This window comes from Giraffa tippelskirchi, chromosome X (assembly GCF_054371585.1).
Source record: "Giraffa tippelskirchi isolate mGirTip1 chromosome X, T2T-mGirTip1v1.2.pri, whole genome shotgun sequence".
NCBI classification, from domain to species: domain Eukaryota; kingdom Metazoa; phylum Chordata; class Mammalia; order Artiodactyla; family Giraffidae; genus Giraffa; species Giraffa tippelskirchi.
In genome coordinates, this window is record NC_137289.1 from 57,092,946 (window position 1) to 57,107,748 (window position 14,803).

The following is a 14,803-nucleotide window of genomic DNA, read 5'->3' on the forward strand; positions in this document are numbered from 1 at the left end:
AGTAAAATGGGGAAAACTGGTAGTCTGAGTAGGTGATCTGGGAAATTCTGAGCCTTTTGGGGCCTTTTAAAAATAGTTAGCTCTGTGTCCTACTTATAAGGAAAATAAATAGCAATTTGTCTCATGCCTTCACTGAGACTCATACTTCCAAATATGAAAACACCCTAGGTCTGAGGATGATACTGCATTATCAGAACAAAAAAGAAAAGAATTGTAGATTTTACAGATTTTGAGTATGTCCAAGAAGTTTATGTCAGTCCAAATTAATCACAATTGGGACTCTCACCTATTCTTAATATAATTGATTAACTCTAGCCTGAAGTTAGATATGAATGATAAAATTGCAACAGTGACCACTAAAATAATAGCATAAAATGTCTAATGCATTAAAGGGAAAAATGCACTAAGGATGATTTAATCCAAAGAAGATGAGAAATGAGAAAAGTGAAGCCTCAAAAGAGCAAAAAAAAACAGAGAGAGAGAGAGAAAGCACGTAGTTCATATGTATTAATAAAAATAATAAGTAAAAATGGGCTAAACTTACTAGCTTAAAGATTTTGTCTGATTTTTAGAAACCCAATATACATGATAAAGAATAAGCATGCAGAAACTTTGAAAGTAAAAGTTAGAAAAATATACCATGTAAACACTAACCAAAAGGAAATTAATAGCCAAATTAATATAATACAAAACAGATTTTAAGACAGAGGAATTATTAAAAATAAAAAAAAATACACGAATGGTTAAACAAACTATGATACATCCATACCATGGAATACTACTTGGCTATAAAAGGAATGAACTATTATTAATACACACAACAACTTGAGTGGATCTCAAGAGCATTATACTGAGTGGAGGGCAGGGAGCCAATCTTAAAAAAACCCTCACATACTGTGTGATTCAATTTATATAACATTCTTGAAATAAAAAAAAAAAAGAAATGGAGAATAGGGAGTAAGGGATGGTGAGGGGGAGTGTGTGTGTGACTAGAAAGAAAATACAAAGGAGATCTTTGTGGTGACAGAAGAGTTTCGAATCTTGGTTGCAATGGTGAGAGAAAATGGCATAGAACTATGCATAAGCATTGTACTAGTGTCCGTTTTCTAAGTTTGATATCAGATTGGGGAAAACTATGAAGAAACAGAAGAATTCTCTGTATTATCCTTACAACTTCCTGTAAAATCTATAATTGTTTCAAAATATAAAGTTAAAATTACAAAGTTAATACAGGATAAGAGAATATCTCTGTGGCAGAGAATTGGATCAGTTCAGTCTCTCAGTTGTGTCTGACTATTTGCGACCCCATGGACTGCAGCACACCAGGCTTCCCTGTCCATCACCAACTCCCGGAGCTTGCTCAAACTTCAGGTCCATCGAGTCAGTGATGCCATCCAACCATCTCATCCTCTGTTGTCCCCTTCTCCTCCCGCCTTCAATCTTTCCCAGCATCCCAGAACTTTCCAAGGAGTCAGTTCTTCGCATCAGGTGGCCAAAGTATTGGAGTTTCAGCTTCAGCTGAAATGGATAATAATTTCTTAAACAAAACCTCAGAAATATATACCAGAAGGCAAAATTTTTTAAATATTTAATTTTAAAATTACATAAATATTACAAATATACACATTTATGTAATATTTAGATATTTATGTAATATTTTATTACATAAAAATAAGAATTTCTATTCGATAAAGGGCACCATGAACAAAGTTAAACGATGACAGAAAAAAAGATATTTGCAATGTCTTAAACTAACAAAGGATTAATATCTAGCGTATGCAAAGTACTCTTGTACCAAAAGAAAAAGACAGGAACACACCATTGTAAATTGGCAAAATACATGAAAAGTATACCTAGAGAGGGCTTCGCTTCCCCAGTGGCTCAGGAGTAAAAACCCCACCCGCCAATGGAGGAGACATAAGAGACACAGGTTCCATCCCTGGGTTGGGAAGATCCCCTGGAGGAGGGCATGGCAACCCACTGCAGTATTCTTGTCTGGAGAATCCCATGGACAGAGGAGCCTGGTGGGCTACTGTCCATAGGGTCACAAAGAGTAGTACATGACTAAAGTGACTTAGGACACACGTATACATACCTAGAGAAGAGGAAAACTAAAATGCTTAAAAATACATGAAGAGATGTTCAAACTCATCATTAATCAGATAATTGTTCATTAAAATACAATTATAAATACAGGTTTTCCCCACTCTTCCAAAGTAGGGTGTTTTGTAAACAGAAATGGTCTAAAGTATAGAAATAATCACCTTAGGACACATCTTGCTAACAGATGCACAAAATAAATGAGATAAAACACAGATGCTCACAGATACATTTCAAAGTTTCGGGAGATGCTGAGTGTAGTTTCGGGAGAAAGAGTTTGATGTTCTGGGTGCATGCTGTCTCTACAGCGGTTTGCTGCAAAACAAACCCTGAACTGCTGTTTTCATTTTTCTTCATTTTTTCATAAAAGCAAAATCCTCTTCATATTTCTTTCTGTTAGCAGAAAGAGGTACTAACGTAAGTCTTTTGTAAAAGTGAACTTTCGAAAAGCGGAGGATGCATATACATTTACACCTATTTGGCTAGCAATTCAAAAGCTAGGAGAGGCCAATTGTTAGTGAGGGTGCAAGGGTAATAGGAACTCTTACACATACAGGCAGATAATTAGATTTTAGACTGTATCTGCTGTTCCAAAAAGTAATCTGACAGGATTTAATCAAATTAACTACACACATGCCCTGTGTGTGTGTGTGTGTTAGTCATGCAGTTGTCTCTGACTCGTGACCTCATGGACTGTCGCCTGCCAGGCTCCTCTGTCCATGGAATTCTCCAGGCAAGAATACTAGAGTGGGTAGCCTTTCCCTTCTCCAGGGAATCTTCCTGACTGAATCTGACTGAACCTGGATCTCCTGCATTGCAGGCAGATTCTTTACCACCAGAGCCACTGGGGAAGCCCACATATATGCCCTATGGCCTAACAATTCCATTTTTATATTCCAGAACACTTCTTACACAGGTCCATAAGGGGACATATAAGAGGACGGAGTTGGAAGCAGTCTAGAATCTATTTCTAGGAAAATGAAGTAAATTAGAGTGGATGAACACTTTAGTACATTAAGCAAAAGTTGGAAACTACAAAATAAATGTACTCAGAATAACTTGTAACATTTTTAAAAAATACTGCTGAGTGGGAAAAAAAACAGAACAAGACCCACAGCACTGTGTCTTTATTAAATTAAAAATCATGCATACAAAATAATGTAATTTCTAAAAGAACTCAAATAAATAAGAATGTACACATCAAACAGGACAGTTGCCTGTTGGGAGGAAGATGGAAGTGAGGAATAGAGATGAAACAAAGTAGTAAATGGATGAAGAAACAAAAGAGGAAAATATTTTTATTACACCAATGCAAATGGTGTGATATGCAGGAAGGAATTTGATTAGTATAATCTTGATTATCTGAAGTCAAAAACAGAAGGGAAGAAATCCATCAATGTCATAGTAGCATAAAAGGCTAAAACTGTTATAACAGAAGACTCAAAAACATAGACAGTAGAATTTTAAAAGCAAAAATAAGTATTTCTCTCTCACAAAAGAGTCTCAAGTTAATGTTTCAGGTCAGCAGGGAGGTTTTATGGCACATTTATTAGCTGGTGGATGAGAAAGGAGAGAACACAGATGAAGCATGGAGACGTCTTATATGAAAAAATCTGGAAGTGACTTACATCACTTCTGCCACAATTCATTGGCCCAGAATCAGACTTATGGCTGCACTCAATCAAAATGGACACTTATCAGGACTTCCCTGACGGTCTAGTAGTTAAGAATCCACCTTCCAATACAGGGGACGTGGGTTTGATCCTTGGTGGGGGAAGTAAGATCCTACATGTCCACAGGGCAACTAAGCCCACACACTACAGCTAAAGAAGCCCATGCACCATAACGAAGACCCAGCATGGCCCCCCAAAATATTTCCAACTTAAGAGGGAGGCCTCACTTCATGCAAGTGCCTTAGTCCAATGAAGTTTTACAATTGTACTATTTTTCCATGTAAGAAGAGTTATAAATGTGCTTAAACTATTTGATAAGTTTTTAGACTGAATCCTTCTAAACAGTGAGATGCAACTCTGGGCAAAGGGAAGAGTGTAAGGCAGCCAAGACTGTAAGAGTTGCAAAGATGGTCTGATTTTCCCTGTCCCATCAGGATGTTCATAAGGTGCTGTCTCTCAACCCCTTCCCAAATTCCACAGCCTCTCATTCTTTGCAGCTGACTCTGTTGCTCACCTCAAAAATAAACATGAACAGGTGACCAAAGTGGTAACCTGAGTAAATGCCTTTGGCCCCCTCCATCCCGCTCCCAAATTTCCACAGAGATAACTCAGCCTCAACATAGATGGCAGCACTGTTCCCACCAATGGAAACCAGAATGGGATCCCTCTCTCTTAGACCCCTACAACTGAGGGTTTCCATGTAGCCTAGAGAAGTGACACAGACCCACTTTTTCTTTCCCTGAGTAGAAGCTCCCCCCTGGCCATGTCTACTACCTCCCACCTAGCCTGAGGAGTGCAGTCTGGTCGGCCTCTCATTCCCAAACTCCTGGGAACCCAGGAGGAGTCTACCTTGCAGCTAGGTTGCTGCTTGCCATTCCACTTCCTCCCTGGTCGCCCCTCAGCCAGGTTTAGGCCAATGTCTGAGGAACTCTCACCCACTGACCACACACTGATAAACCTAGACCAGATGTTCTCTTGGCCAAATCTAGAAATAGCTAAAGTATATGTAAAGTTTTTTGTTAGGAATGAAAGGAGGGTGTATATGGATTTTCCAGGAGAAATAGGCTATAATTACCAACACATTTTTAATAGGAAGTGTGACCTTCAAATAATTACTGGCCCAGAAGATCTATGTTTATATTTGTTCTAAATGGTATAATCTTTCTTTTCTTTTTTTTTTTTTTCCGTCCCTAGGATTCTCCAGGCAAGAATACTGGAGTGGGTTGCCATTTCCTTCTGCAGTGTATTTTCTTTTAATAACGAAATTAATACAATCATTGCAAAAATATTCAAACAATGCAGCAATGTATTCATTTATCCATTTAGTAAGTCTTCATTGAGCGCGTATGCAAGGTACTGAGAATACTAGGTGAAAAAAACAAACTAAATCTTTGCATTCATGAAGCTCATGGACTAGTGGAAGATATACATTAATCAAGTAATCACACAAGTACATGTATAATTTTAATTCTGTGTAAGTGCAAAGAAAGAATGGGACACTGGTATATAAGAATATACAGCAGAAGATCAAAACATTCTGAGGGAGTAGAAAGGAGACAGAAAAGAATTTCCCCAGGGAGTAAAATTTGAGCTAAAATAAGGAAAAGTGTAGTTAACTAGGCAAAGAAGACAATAAAAATGTCTTGCAATCTTATTGCTACAGAATGTCATTCTAATACACTGTGGTGTATCCTTCCAGCTTGTTTACTATCCATATACAAATATGCATGCATGTGTATATATATAATATATATACATATGTGTGTGTGTGTATTTACGTGTAACCATAATAAATCTCAGTCCACAACTTCAAGTGTGTAAGACAACCAACTTTTATTTTCCATAGCAACACACAATTTTTGTTCTGTCTTCTCATTCCATGGGGGTGACTGAAACAGTTATCAGTTTTCTCCATGGTGTGTCTAAATTTAAAGATGCTTATAAGAGTGCCTTAGAGTCCTTGGAAGGAAGGAGCCCACGTGATTCTAGTATTGTTCTACATAATTCACCAATTTCATTCCCTCCTTGTGGCCCCTTCAGACACGATGGCTCTCCATTTGCTTCTGTGTCTTCCTTGAATAATCAAAGACTTTCTCTTCTGGTTCCCTATCATTGCCATTCCGGTTTACAGAAAGCTTGTTAAGACCCTATACTATGTGACTGGAAGAAATATAAACCAGCGTTCTCCCAAGATGTCTTTTAAGAGGCACCACATAAATCATCTACACAATTCAATCCAACAAAACTATCTGAGGAACTTCCAGTTAACAGCAGACTGAACTGACTCAGCACTGATGCCTTCCATTGACAACTCACAGAAATGATACAGTATGTACTCCTCTCTAAAAGTAGTAATACAGTCAACCTCATAATCATGAAATAATCAACCTCATGATCATGAAATGGAAATCTCCAAGAAACAAAGAAGGGACTAACAACAGTGAGCAAGAGATAAAGACAAACAGAGATAAAGACAAAAGATGGATATTGGCTTTAAGGGCTGGGGAACAGGGTTTTAATCCCACACAGTAACAGGAGGCAACACCTCTGGACAGCGGAAGATGGGAAGCTGGTACTGAGCTCCTGTCTAAATCCAGATCCCATAGAAGTACAACTGGTACCTAAAATGATGACTAGAAAACCTTTTCTCACAGCAAAGATATATAACAAGGAAACTTGTCTTTTATGTGAGGTTATGGGTGGATAAAGAGACCCCTGGGAGTTATCAGAACCCAGAACAGCTCCACCCAAATGTGTAGGGTTGAAATCACAGTTCCTACATGTTAGCAATCCCAAAGGACAAAAACATAAAAATTAATCTGGAACTGGTTAAGTGTATGTGGCCTCAGCAGAGGCAAACTCAAAAGCAAGGAGATAACTAAAACGTTCAAAGATAGATCTCAAAAAAATCACCCAGAATGCAGCATAAAAACATAAAGTGGTGCAAAATATGAATGAGAAGATAGAAGACATGGCAGAAAGAATGAAAAGTATCAAAATATGCTTGGAAGAAGTTCCATAAAGAAAGACTAGAGTGAATAAGCAAAAGGCAATATTTGAAGAGATTGTGGCACAGGAGTTTCAACAACTGAAGCAAGACATGAATCCCCATACTGAACACACTGACTCTTCAGCAGGTTGAATGTAAATAAAACCATATGTAGACACAGCTTACTGTAGAGCATCAACTATACCTAGCATGATACTTTCATGTGTTTGGGATTTGGGAAATGACAAAGCCCTTCCATAAACCTTTCCTGAAGAAAAGAATGGGGAAAATGGGAAAGTAAAAAATACTGTGGGAGGGAAAAACAAGAATATAAGTTTATATCAAAAACATAATAGTTTACCATATATTTGGGTTGGCCAAAAAGTTCATTTGGTTAGTGAATTATGTTGTTCAATAAAGTTCTTGGTGAAAATGAAAAAATACATCTTTTTATTTTTACTTAAAACTGAACAAACTTCTTGGCCAGGCCAATACGTACATGCAAATAGGTGTATATTTATCATCTCCAGTGCAATATTAAATCCGTTTTAAGAGTGAATAAGAATCCATTCTGAGAGAAAGAAGGAAATTGCACTTTCCAGGATTCCAATGAGAGAGTACATGGAAATGTTCTATAGTTTTTGGTAAATTACTGTATAATTTTTTAATTTTGACTATTCAGAGATTTCCTTTGCTGACATAAGTAGGAGTAGCCCACTGGGAAATGGTATCAGCTGTTGGTCAAGCCATAGTCTCTACACAGCTTATTTTCTCTTGGACATTAAATTCTGAGCATAGCTCTTTTAAGCTACAACTAAGGTAATCAACATACAATACAATACAATAATGATAGCTGGAGCACTGTGGTAATGTGATACATTACAAATCTGGAAGAGGTAGGGGAGCTAGAGTGAGAAAACAAATTATGGTCTAATAATAAACAGTCTAATAATACTTTCTGAAAATTATTTAATCTACCACTTAGGTAGGCATCACTGAAAGAAAGTGAAAGTATTAGTCGTTCAGTTGTGTCCAACTCTTTGGAACCCCATGGACTAGAGCCTGCCAGGCTTCTCTGTCCATGGAATTCTCCAGGCAAGAATACTGGAGTGGGCTGCCATGCCCTTCTCCAGGGGTTCTTCCTGACTCAGGGATCAAATCCAGGTCTCCTGCATTGCAGGCTGATTCTTTTCCATTTGAGCGACTGGGGAAAAGGGTAATCTACCATTTAGGTAGGCATCACTAGGTATGTCTAAGAAACAATGTTTGAAGAAAATGCACATATAGTGAAGAATAAACACAGAATCATAAAATTTATTTCAATCAAATCCCAGTCCTGCCTCCAAGGGATATCTCCAGAAGACCTTCCTTGGAGTCCCAAAATTTTCTTTCTAGTCCCCAAATTTCTCCAGTCACTTGTATTACTTCCACAAATGACTATTCATATTCATTGTCTGTGCACTTTAAAACTTACATTATCTCCCACTGAAATAGAACTACTTAAGGAGTCAGATATGATCTTTAGCAAAATAACTAATAACAGTACTGAAAAAAATACAACTAAAGCAGAAAAAATAACTTCTGGATTGAAAAAACATGATTTTAAAATTTAAAAACTCAGATTAAATGAAACAGGAAATACATTCTAACAAAGGAATGAATTTATAGGTACATTGTCTTAAGAGAATAAAATTATAAATAAATAAAAGATTACCATTAAATATAACTGCCTGACAATATAGCACTGTTCTCCAAAATAACCCCTGGGTCAAAGAGGAAATTAAAAGTAAAATTACAAGCTAAAAGCAAGACAAAAAGAAAAAGAATACATCATATCAAGGCTTATGGGGCATGACTAAAGCTGTACTCAGAGAAAAATAATCTTAATTACCACTATTATTCAAAAAGCCCATAAATAAAAGAAATAAGCCCTCTTCTTGAAGAATTGGGAAAGTACAAGAAAACAAATCCAAAGATAGAAGAAATGTGCAAAAAGTTAAAAATAATTATCAGAAAAAAACATTGTAGAAATGATAAATAAAATCCTGGTTCTTTCAAAGACCAATAAAACAAACTCTTCATAAGTAAAACTAAGTAATAACAGAAGAAAAACAAAAGTATACAAATTATGAATAATGAAGGCTTTCACTACATAAATAGATGTGATTAAAAGAGGTATAATTTTATATATACATCTTTGATATCAAATTAAAAAAATCTAAAGATAATGGATGATTTCCCAGTAGAAGTTATCAATATTAATCCAAGAACCAGAAAATTTGAGAAGACAAATTACTAGAGATAAGATTAGAAATGTGATTGTAGACCTACCACTAAAAAAGGAACCAGGATCAAATGGTTTTGCAATTCAGTTCTGTATTACCTTTAAAGAAGAGATAAGACTAATATTGGGCTTCCCTGGTAGCTCAGATGGTAAAGAATCTCCCTGCAAGGGGGAGACCTGGGTTCGATCCCTAGGTTGGAAAGATCCACTGGAGAAGGGAATGGCTACCCACTCCAGTATCCTTGCTTGAAGAATTCCATGGACAGAGGCTACAGTCTATGGCGTCGCAAAGAGTCAGACATGACCGAGCAACTAACCCTTACTACAGTTAAGATCAATATCATTTAAACTCTATCAGAAAAGAGGAAAAAAATGGAAAGCTCACTAATGAATTTTATAGTTAGTAAACTTAAGATCAAAATCTGCTAAAGATAGTACATAAAAGGTAACTATAAAATATTAATAATATAAAAATCAAAATAAAATATTAACAAAATATAAAATTTATAAGCAAACAGAACCCATAAGTTTGGCAAGAAAAAGCTCTACTATGACCTAGTAGGATAGAAAAAAATCAGCAGCTACTCCTAATGGATACCAACAAGAATAGAAGGGAATGACTTAAATCTTGAAAGTGCTTTTTACCAACAGTTAACAGCAATCCTCATTTTAACCATTAAATGCCAAAGTCATTTCCACGAAAACTAGGAACAAGTCAAGATCATCCACAATCTCTATTTTCATTCAATAATATTTCTGGTGATTCAATTTATTGCAGTAAGATAAGAAAATAAATAATTAGTGTAAAATTGGGAAAAGTTAAAACCAATTTCTATTTACAATTGATATGACTGTATTTGTCTAAAACACAAGTACTATTTAAAGATCACGAAGTCAACAAGCAAAATAGAAGAGGTGGTGAGGCAAAGATAAACACACAAAAATCAATAGCTTCTTCTATTCTAGCAAGTTTTTAGGAAGTATTGCACTATTGAGACCATGTGCCAACATTTTCTTATTTCTTTTGCTTAAAAGGATATATATTACTAGTGAAAGGAGTATCTGCTATCAAACTCTTTCATAGAATGTTTTAATCAATTGCTGCTTCAACCAATTGTCTCCAGTGTCAGCGTGTCATTGATACATTTTTTAAATTATATTATCTATTTGTACACAAGTGTCTTTTACAAATTTAAATCTGTACCTCTTCCAGTTTTCTGATAAGAATATTACTTTATCTTGTAAGTGTCCTCCAAAATGTCTTAATTCATAGTGCTCAAGCTCTCCAGATCAAACAGTTCATTTCATGTTTCAAAAAGATCAGTTTCTTACCTTTGGTTCCAAGGCATATGTGACAATATGTAATAACTCTTCTGCTTGGAAGACTGAGTTAGCTAGCAGATTTTCAAATTCTCAAATACACTGATTAGCTCATTCATTGTCATGCTTTGAATGAAGTGTTGTCACACTCATGTAAGTCACCTGCTAGACTATCATTTACAAATTGTAGCATTTTCATATCCTATAGTGCACTGTATTTATCCTTTGGTGTCTTAAATTTCTTCATAATAGACCCATAAAAATTAATTACTAGTATGACAACCCAATATAATTCACTCTATCTTTAATAAACAGGCTCTGTGATATAGGACTTCACCAAAAGTCTCCAGTGCATCTTACCAAGAGGATAGCAGAAAGAGGAATAAAGTTTCCATTTATAGAGAAGAATAACATTAGGTAGATAACCTATAACTAATGATGTCTAAAAAGCTCTGCCAAAAAGTGGATGGCATGATCAATGTCTAGGGCTGGGGAAAAGAAGTAAAATTATGTCTCTACTTCATACCACACATAAGACTATATACAAGAAGAATTAACACACACACACAGTTGTTTTTAAAAGCTTGAATAAAATCTTAAAAATTATTGTAAACTCTTGGGGGAGTAAAACCTTGCCTCAGCATGCCCAGAAACCTAGAAGCCATAAAGGGAAAGGCTGAATGATATGACTACCATGAACAAAGTTGAATGAGGTAGGATATGCATGGAAATATACACATGATTTTAGGTGAAATAAAAGTTGCAGAACAGAACCATATATGGACAGTGACCTCATTTTCTGATAAAAATATGAATATGTGTATCATTTATGTTTAAATATGCAGTGGTGCTAGTGGTAAAGAACCCGTCTGCCAGTGCAAGAGATCTAAGAGATGGGGGTTCAACCACTGGGTCAGGAAGATCCCCTGGAGAGGGGCATGGCAATCCACTCTAATATTCTTGCCTGGAGAATCCCACGGACAGAGAAGCCTGGCGGGCTACAGTCCATAGGGTCACAAAGAGTCGGACATGACTGTAGCGACTTAGCACAGCATAGTACAGCACATGCATAGAACACATGAATAGTAGGTAACTGTACAAATGGGTGAGAAGAGGGCAGTTTTATGTTTTAATTTGTATTTTATCTGTTTGAGTTGTTAATAAGCATAAAGAACTTCTATGGTTTAAGAAAATATAATTAAGAAGACTAAAATAGAGTTCACTATGAAAAATAATCTCTCAGAGTGCTAACTCCAAAATCTGTCTCAGAGAGGTAGTCAAATGCCCAGGTGGATGCATAATCCTGTCCATCAATGCAGAGGCTATAATATGGTCTCCTTCCCCAGGTACTAATTTTTCCACTTTGTAAATTAAAATAAATATATCTGGGACTTCTATTCGTAATTTAAAAATAACTGAAAAGCAATTCCAGAGTGTTACTAATATCTTATTATTTCCCCAAGTAGAGTCATTTCCATCTAAACACATATGTGACTTATATTTATAGACATTCATGAATTATGACCTTCATAACACAAAGGTTTAACTTTTATATCAGAAGAAAATCAATCAGAATTTAAGTAATTTTTATAAGCAACATGGTGCGATTTAATACTTTCAATTTTTGGCTACACATTACACAGACCAGCAAAACAAGAGGTGAAGACTGATGATCTTAAATACTAAGTGATTACAAAGAATTATTCTCCAAGTCAGTTTAAATGGATTTAAGATTTAGAAAGTAGTTGTCTGTTTTATTTGGTCTTGCCTAGATTCCATCTTTTCTAATATCAAAAAGATAATCCATTTAATTCATTTTAAATGATGGAAGACGGTAAAAATTAAAAGTTTTCTTTTATTGATCCATTTCATTATGTCAGAATTTTCATTACAGCTTATTGAAAGAAAGCCACAAAATTTAGCAAGATTATAGTTAAACCACATTTTAGCAAACAGAAAACTGAAGTAGAAATGGGAAAAAAACTAAAGAGATAACAATTTATTTTACCTTGGTTTCCAAAAAATCAGTAACACGTTATCACTACTCATAAGAAAGGTCCAGAAAAGGGAGATACTAATCAATATGTAGGAGGGAATGCATTACAAATACTACAGTTTTCTCCTGTTGTAAAATATACATTTCTCAAATCCTGTATGGAAACTAATTGATAATATATCTTAACAGTCATAAAACTACCATCAACTGATTGATAATCCACCTCTGGCTAAGGGTCATCTGGACAGACAAAATTTCTAATTGTGTACAGAAAGAAACATGCTCTAGCTCTTGAATACAAGTATTTGATTTCAGACACAAGTCAACCCCCATAGCTGACGTGGGTGCATCAGGTTCTTCTACTTTGACAGCACCAACATCTAGCTAAGTCAGCTCGCCCCAATTCCCTAAGTACTAAATAAACAACCTTCTGATGATAATGTGGTTCCTGATGTACATCGATCTTAGGGACAGAATGTTCTGAGCAGCCAACACTAAAAGTCTGTTCTACTTGGTAATTACATTTCTTAGAGTAACAGACTCTCATTCTGTCTTTTTTTTTATTTTCAAAAAAGAAAATCCACCTAATTTAATAACATGTTATGTCCATGTGCAAACCTAGAAATGCTCGATAAACAGAAGGCTCTAATGCCCAAAGATATTTGTAATACACTCACTCTTTCACTTTTTAAAATGTAAATGGTCAACAAGGGTCAAAGAGTTACACTTAGCCCACTGTCAGTGCCGGATCAAACTCCTTTGATGTGAGACTGTTAGAATGAAGCTACCCCTCATAAGGCTTCTTTGCCACTCTCTCCCTTCTCCCTCCCCTCAGGCTTATCCCCAAACCCAACAATGCCCAAGCCCTTAACACAAGGCCTGAGAAGGACACAGTGGAGAGGGAAAAGCACGGAGATATACATCTCTGAAAGTAAGTATGTGTTATCCTGCTTGATACCACACCTCAGGGGTCAGTATCCTAGTCTTCTGCACCCGGAGATGGCAGCATGATAGCTCTGGTTTAAAGGCAAGAAGAGCCACAGTTTGAACAGAGAAATCAGGGGAAAAAAATCTTCAGTCTGGGATTTGATGAAAAATGAATGTAAAATGTTAGCATTGAAAATAGTCATAATCATTCTTCAGAAAACCACTCTCAAGGGAATAGAGCAGAGAAATTAACCAAACAGAGGCATAAACACAAAATTTGCCTGAACTACATCAATTTGCTAAATCTACACTTAGAATCTCTTTTGAAACAAGGCAAGTAAAATATGAATTTAAAAATAGAAAACCAGTTTCCTGAGCCTTAAATATTATGCTTTGGGTGACAGTTTATAAGAGAACTATACTCCATCTTTGTAAAATCACCTTTGAACACATTTGACTGGAATAGACCCACTTAAATTCTTAAAATCAGTAGATAAAAACAAAACAGCAGAATATCCTTGAGTTTCTCATTTCGTCAGTTTCCCAGAAGTTGCCCTGTTCTCTAAAGAAAGGACACTGGCTCCTCCCTGCCCCCATGAGCTGCCACAATCACGGCTACTATACCAGAAGGGGGCCCTTCCCAAAATGTTTGAGGGTGGCAACCTCTGATGTGAAAGCATCAGGACATTAGAGTGTGGCTGGGCTGGCCCTGTGTCTTCCCTGGACCAGGCAGTCACACATCTGTCACACATAGCACTTCCCAAAGTCCGGGTGATTCAGTTCCAAACAATACCAGGCATTGGACATCAAAATTCATGCAATGCACATAGGGCTGTTATTCCACACTAAGACCGGTGCTTTCTCAGTCTCTGTTCATCTACGGTCCAAAAAGTCTTGGCATCCAGCCATACATACCCAGGGTCACCTTGTTACCACAGCAACGACAATTATCATTCTGTATCAAATGCCCATTGGTGCATGACCTGGTGTCATGAAAATTAAATGATCACCCCCAAAAGACACAGAAGCACAAAGAGACTACTGTCAATGGTCTCTCAGAGGAGGAAATAAAGAGAGAAGTGTGAGGGAGGGAAAGGGAAGGAGAGTGGGAAGGGAGGAGAGGATGAGAAGAGAGACCTGCGGAGCAGACGGACACCGGTCAGGCCTGTGCCCCTGCTGCAGGGTGGCTTTTTATTACCTAAGTTCACCTCATTGCCACCCCAGGTCGAAAAGTCTCTCAGCACCCCAGTTCAATGTGGCTTGATCAGAATATTTTTTAGATGTTCTCAATACAGAGCTGGGTGAGGGGACAAGTTTGTTCTTATTGTCTCTATTTTCTTAAGTATCTCCAATGAATAATTTTTAGAAGAAAAATAGAAAAAAATTTAAATCAGGTTCTGAAACTTCACCTACAGTATCATCCAATTTGATGTACAGACTATATAGGTATATTGATAGTTAGTGTCTGAAAGGGTATCCACAGTTGGAATTCGATGCTTCTTTCCCCAGCTGCC